Raw genomic sequence first — 7,226 nt, forward strand, 5'->3', positions numbered from 1 at the left:
CTCTCCCCTTGTTCCATAAGAATTGCCCAATGAGCTGTTTGAAAAGATTGCTTTCTCATTTGAAAAAACGTTGGCATTTGAATGATTTGAAAAGTCTGCCTCAATTAGAATAATCTTTAGGAACTTCCTTTCCTTTCATGCAGGTAAATCATGGATAATTTTAAAGTAAAGTACCTTTAGAAATGCAAGTCAGACTCTTTCATCTTCATGACCTCATAATTAACTTTCCATTGTGCGATCTCCTCAGGTTACCGCTACTGATTAAAAGGTTAAAGGTGGAGGAGAAAGTGAAGGGCAGGGAATTTCTCGATGCTTTTCCTTCTAAAGGGACTTCCTTTGGAGCAGGTATGATAAATACCAAACCTTATTCGTATTACAAGCCTGAATTAGTGCCATATGATGAGGAATTCCAAAATGGAGACAAAGCAGGACCTGATTAGAGGAATTTTCTTTTCTTTTTTTTAACCATCGGGTGAGGGAAATTACAAATCCAGATGGAGAGAAATGGGAAGATGGCTGGAACAGCTAACATCATTATGTTGCCATATGAGGACGAAATAACCGTGCTGAGGAGAATAGGGGGGGGGGGGGGAGCCCAATACATATAACCCCCTCCAGCCTTATGAAAAGACAAAAAAAAATTGATTTGACCCGCCTTCAGGTAATGGAACAAGGAAGCGTCAATCGGACAAAGGAAACTCTTTTGACTTCCAGGAGATCAACAAGGCTTGGATTGATTCCATTATGAATGTAAAGTGACATGAGCCAAGTTTTTCAGCTCAGTGGGTCTTTCTCTAGGAACAGGCAGGCAAAACTCCCACCGAGTCCAAAGTGATTTTCCTACAGCCGAGTTAAATATATCAGGGGTAATTTTCCTCAGAACTTACTAGGGTTGAGCGCTCTGTAAGGACCTGTATGTCAATGTAGACATTTTTCAGTCAGCTGGTGATTTTGTCTCATGGAGGACCAGGGGTCTGCCTACACGTTCTGCCACACACCTACTTAAAATAATATCATGACATCATCGGTCTGCCCCAAATGCACCGTGGTCCAATTAGTATGCTGCTTCCCTCTCTTTTTTGAGGTGCACAGATTGCAGGAATGGATTGCATGCTGCCTAAGGGTCTGAGTTGTGTACCAAGCGATCCTTGGTTTATTTTATTTCTGCATTGAATTAATTAATGTACTTCTTCTCAGCTCAAAGGCTCCCAAGGCAGCTTTCAACATGTCTGAAAAACTATATAAAATGATTTAAAAATTGCCAGCATTGAAATATAAATGGGCGACACGCAATAGCGGCCATGAAAACAAAACAAGCCATGAAAGCTGTAGCAGGAATTAAATAACATAACAATGAACTAAATACCATAAAAGCACAATGCTATGAATAGCAGAAGGCTTTTAAAAAGTGTGTGTGTGTGTGTGTGTGAGAGAGAGAGAGAGAGAGAGAGAGAAAGGCTTTTCTTGAATAGCCTAAACTGAATAAAATTGTGCCGAAAGACCAGAAAACTGGATGTCAGTTTGGTTAGATAAATAAAAAGCTGGTGCTAAAAGTTTAAAATTTGGCTCAATGCTGGCCAAATAATTGCGTGGAGAGAATTTGACAATTGAGGTGCTGTTGTGTATGTGGACTTTGTGCAGGACTTGGCACTTGAGACCTGAGGCTGGAATCCTGAGCCCTTACTAGGGATTTGCTGGCCCTGGGCTCTTAGCCAATAATAGATGTATGAGCTAATCAAGAGGCAGACTTAAGATCCAATCACGGGCCTCCATTAAGGACCAATCGTGGGTCTTGGTGGGAGTTCCAAACATGGATATAAATCCCACTGTTTGCTTGTTGGAACATTTCTGGTTCCAGTAAAATTGGTTGTTGGAGGTGAGTGTCTGTGCTTTACTAAACCACGGATTCAATAGATGCCACCCCAGCAAAAGCTCTCCTGCATATCTGGAGGCCACCCTCCTTATGGCACATGATACAGATCTTCTGTCCATCTCAATAATTAGGCAAAGTCATGTGGAAGTGGACAGTCCTTCACAGTCCCTATACCCAGACTGTCTTGGGTTTTAAAGAAAACATAGTTGCCAACAGTTTAAATCGATCCCCAAAGTGAATTGGCAGCCTCCAATGACTTTTGGAGATATTTCAAGGCCAATGGGACAATGTAAGCTTCCAAACAGTCTTCAATCGCAGACAGCGTATTGCTGTAGTCTAATCTGGATTAAATTTTCCTTAGCACGGCTGCAGTCCTCATACAAATTGGGATTCCATGGGTGTTTTTTCCATTGAAGTAAACACTGGAGGTTTTCAGCAGAGATCTCTAACATAACATGGCACTGTAAAAACAGCAGTTGCATACTGTGTCTTAACAATAGCTATTCTGATTGTAATGTTCATATTACACATAAGGGACATCTGGCAGCTCTAAAAAATTGAAAGTGTTATTTTGGAATCTGGAAATTCCTGAATCCAAAGGAAGTGAGCTGCAGTTATCTTGGAAAGCTTGATTACTAATTCTCTTGCAGTCATTCAGCATTCTAATTTGAGCCACTGAAGCCCTACCCTGAATATAATACAAGACTCATGCCCCCTCTTGGAAAATGACATTTAACTCAGTTGGGCAGAGTATTATATATGCCGGCCATTTTCAACTTTTTGACTGTGTAGGTACTCCTAAAATATTTTTCAGGCTTTGAAGTACAAGGAAGTGATGTCAGCTCCTTGCTATGCCCCTGGAAATGACATAATCCACACACTGTACCATCACAGGAAGTGATGTCACTATGTTTCCCTCCCCCCCCTTCTGTGTTCCCAGAATTGAATTCTTAGTGATGGGGTAAGGCTAGCATCCAGTGCAGGTAAGTAACACACAATGAAATCCAACCAGCAACTTTCTCCCTCTACTCCAGAGACTGTGAATTAAAGGAGAAGCAGCACATTGGTCCAAATCACATCTCATCAAAACAGGGGCGGTGTTGTATAAGTAAGCCTCCAACTCCACCTCATCTTCCCCTCTTTTCTCTCCTTCTGCCCTCTTGCACTTTCTTTTTCTTGTGGCACTCCAGAATTTGCTATGATGTCCAAGCTGACAAAATATGACTTGAGCTTGTCCTGCACACTAGAGCTGGAAACCACAATCCAACTGTAGATTATGTTTCTGGCTTGGAGGATGAAACCATACCAGTAGCTGTTGGTTTATTGAAGACAGTTTCATCCCCAGCCCCTTTCAGAGAGAACAATGCTTAGCCATAAAAGGAAGGGAATATGCAAGGGAGGAGAGAAGAGGATCTGGCTTGGCAATACCCAATAATAAGCAAACAACCTAGTTCACTAAACTGAAACGTGAAGCTGGAAAGGGACATTTGCTACTGGAAGGAAGTGTGTGTGTGTGTGTGTTGCCATATTCAGGCCTGGGCAGAGGTTTGAGGGAACTGGAGAATATAAATACCTTACCTTGGGATGGGCCCATTAGCTGAGCAGAGGCTGGCTCACCCCACTCACTAATGGGTGAGGAGGATGCTGTTGAAGGATAGTTCTGGTCATATGATTAAACAAATGGCTTTTCTTGGGTGGGCCTCCCCATCCAGAGAACACCTGTCAAATGAGTCTTGACACATGGGGGGGGGGTTAGAGGAAGGTGACCAGGTGTGTGTTCCACCAGCTGAAGAACCCTCTTGGGCATGCCCACCAACTCCACATTACCAAGCCTCACCCACTCTTCTGCCTCTGGACATGATAGTAGATGGACTGAGGTGGTGATGTGTTACTTGTTCCTAATGGACTGACACACCTTTTAAGGGAGGATTAATGGACCGACATTCCCAGATGCTTTGGGGTCTTCTTAACACAGCAAGTCTTGATGTGGCTCCAACAGCTTGAAGCTCCTTCTGCCAACTTCAGCTGGTTTGTCTTCCTTCTTGTTTTGCCACATCAAGACTTCAGGCTGCAGTATGCACTTTCTGGGTCTGCCTTTAAAGATTTCTCAGAAACTGAAGTTGTTCCAAAACACTAAGTGAACAATGAGGTAACCTGGGAGAGAGAAGCAACTATCAGGAGAGAAACAACTATGTGTAGAAAGAGGAGAGAATGTTACTGGAAACAGACCTGTCTCCTGAATTAATGATGGGAGAATTAGTAATTTTAGGAGATAAATAAGCAACGCAAGAGGTGGTAGAAAGCAAGATACTCTACCTGTATATACAAAAAGAGTATCTGGCAAGAAATCTTAGAAACGGACAGTTCTAAAAATAAATAAAAGGGAATCTTATTGAAACAAATCAAAATGGTCCCTAACACATACATACAATTTAATCTAGATCAGCCATACAGAGAAAATAAAAGGAAGACTGGGTGCGATAGAGTTTGGGGTCAATGAAAAATATATGTACTATCCAACATGCTGAGTGACGGTTCTAGAAGAAGTCGACCATCCAACAAGCTGGGTCTCGCATAAGGTAGAACCAAAATGGAGTATGCTCATCTCTGCTCTCTTTTTATAGCAAATTTGTGCCTTGAGGGCCTGGAGGAAGGGCACAGAAGCCCTAAAAACAAAGCCTTGATATGATCAGGAAGGCAATGTCAAACAAATGGAGGCTTGTTAATGGACAAACTAAACTTCGATAAATAAACTTTAATAGGCTATTGCGGTTACCTGCGGAGTCTCTGGGCAAGTCTTTTGGAGTAGACTTCATCTGCATTCTGGTTGGGAGAGAGAATCCGGGGCCCATTCTGCACATATCAGATAATGCACTTTCAATGTGCTTTGGCAGCTAAATTTTCCTGTGCAGAACAGGAAAATCTACTTCCAAAGTGCATTGAAAGTGCATTATCTAGTGCGGGGATAGTCAACCTGTGGTCCTCCAGATGTCGATGGACTACAGTTCCCATGAGGCTCATGGGAATTGTAGTCCATGGACATCTGGAGGACCACAGGTTGACTACCCCTGGTCTAGTGTATGCAGAATAGGCCCAGATGTGGAGGACTTGCTGTCCATGGGATTTTGATATGCCAGTAATTGAGCACAGGCGGAAGCTGCAACAAGATTGGCTTTACCAGGAAGCAATGTTAAGATGAAACAATGCAGGATACTTAATAGATTTGCCAGTGGTCCTGTTCCTTTGTTCCAGGTGTGCTCAGGTGAGGAAGAACATCCTGCCTCTTTGTGCAGGGAACTGCATTATCCTTGTGACAGTCAGGAGACCTGATTTCACAAAGAGCCTGCCAGTTGCCCCAAAGCATTATGTGTAGCAATATGTTTGGCCTGACCAGCCTTGCTTATAGTCAACCAGAAATAAAAATGGAGGATTGCAGTTACTTTCCATCCTTGCACGGTGAAGGGCATAAATGGGGCATATCAAGAAGAACCCTAATCATCTAGCTATCTGCTATCTGTAGGCCTTCTTCTGTTCAACAACTGTTCTGGAGGCAAGCAGGGGGAAGTGCACTCAAAAAGTAGGTAATCTCTTGTTGAGCCAATCATGACACTAGGGGAGATAATCTGAAAATCATCTGAATGTTCCTATCCTATCTAAGATAAATATATATCTCCTCAGATGCCCCCTGCAGGACACGCTATGTTCTGCTCCATTATGCACACTGTAGATCTTGCATATTCCAACAATATAAGAGGGTACTTGGTGATCACTGGGGTTAGTTGTACAGACCGGGGTGGGGTGGGGTGGGGGTGGTGTTAATTGTGAACTATCTGTTTGGCAAATTAAAAAAAGGTTTGATAACAGAAGGAGCTTAGGATATCCTTTATTTGGGGGGTTCTGTGGGCTCGCTCTGATCCTGAGCATCTACTGAGTACGCCAACTGCTTGTGCAGAAACAAACATATTTTCATAAAAGACACTATAAGGTTCTTGTTTTCCCTCCCATCTTTTTTTTTCAAATCTCAAAGGCTTCTCCCAGCTTCCCACCCCTGAGAAAGACGGAGCAAAGGCATACATACCAGTGTATGTATTTTCCACAAGAATTATTCTCCCAGATGTATCCGCAGGCAAATCTCACGAACAGTAGTTTCCCTCAAAGAACCTCTTGATCTAAGTATAAAAGATAAGAGGTTCACATTACCTCTGTGGAAAATCCCCACTGGAGTTACAGTCACTTGGAGGTTTCCTTTTCTACTCTCAAATCTGAATAATCTAAAAAGACCCATTTTAGGGCAAGACAGTGGTTTGGCATCTACCTAATTAAGTTAAAAGTTAATAAATTCCCTCAGTTGCTCCTTTCCTTTGGAAGCATGTGAAAAAATGCAATGGGACAAGGAAGTTCAAGATTTAGGTATCAGCTGTCCTTGTTCTTTTTTTTTTTCCCGCAGGCATTCTTTAACTGATTACACCCTTCGGCTTTCAACAACATGGGCTTTGTGCTCCATGTTCTGTGAAGATTCATTTCCCCAGCTACCTCCTTAAGACTGCTCTGGTCAGCTAGCATCTGGAGGAAAGTTATTTTTCAGGCACCGAAAACAAAATTAGGTTTTCCTCTCCAGTTGTTGAAAGCGCTCATTCATTTCTCACCATGTTTATGCCCCGCTTTTGTGCAAGGGAGCTTGCAACGTTTTCTTAGCAGCGACAATCAGGACGAAAATTAAATTAGTACCAAGAAAAGAAGCCCGAGACGGTTTGAAACGGAAAAAAGAACAACAACGACAGCCACCACGGCATAAAGATCCAGCCAAACTGTCCAAAAGCTGCGACCCAAATGCTCTCTGGAATGGCACTGATTTCATCCGTTGTTTGAGAAGCGAATTTAGACGTTTCAGGGCATCCTTGAAAAAAGTCCTGGTGGAAGAGCTCATTCTTTTTAATAAAGATCTAACGCCCTTCACAGTTTGGTTCCAATATAAAATATTAACAAGCTTAAAACAATATATGAACCCGCTTGAAAATACATAGTAAAGATCGTTTTGTTTGTTTGTTTATTTAAAATATTTATATAGCCGCCTTTCTCTTGAGCATCTCAGGGGCCAAGGTTAGTAATGAAAATGCGAAAAGAATTGGATAAAAAATAAAACAGTAGCTGTAAAATACTTCATTAAAACAATGTATTTTATATGTAAAACAATCTTATGCCCTACTAGCGGTCTTGTCTGAAAGCTCTCTGGAATAAAGCTACTTTACATTCTTTTTTAAAGCAGGGAGAACTTCAGTACTCTTCACTCTTTAGTATATCGTAGATAATAATGCCTTTAGGACTGAAGTTATTGGCTTGGATTCCTACTAGC

The 7,226-nt window shown here is 42.0% G+C and overlaps 1 long non-coding RNA gene across 2 annotated transcripts; it reads left to right on the forward strand.

Annotated features, from left to right (window-relative positions):
- The first annotated feature begins 274 nt into the window (after positions 1 to 274).
- On the forward strand, positions 275 to 6,872 carry LOC143819980 (uncharacterized). 2 transcript variants are annotated; one of them, XR_013225203.1, is made up of 4 exons: positions 275 to 345; positions 2,814 to 2,856; positions 4,315 to 4,452; positions 6,321 to 6,872. It is a non-coding gene; the product is annotated as an uncharacterized LOC143819980 (long non-coding RNA). The 2 variants fall into 2 exon arrangements; XR_013225196.1 differs by lacking the exon at positions 4,315 to 4,452.
- Positions 6,873 to 7,226: the final 354 nt, after the last annotated feature.

This window comes from Paroedura picta, chromosome 1 (assembly GCF_049243985.1).
Source record: "Paroedura picta isolate Pp20150507F chromosome 1, Ppicta_v3.0, whole genome shotgun sequence".
Classification (NCBI taxonomy): domain Eukaryota; kingdom Metazoa; phylum Chordata; class Lepidosauria; order Squamata; family Gekkonidae; genus Paroedura; species Paroedura picta.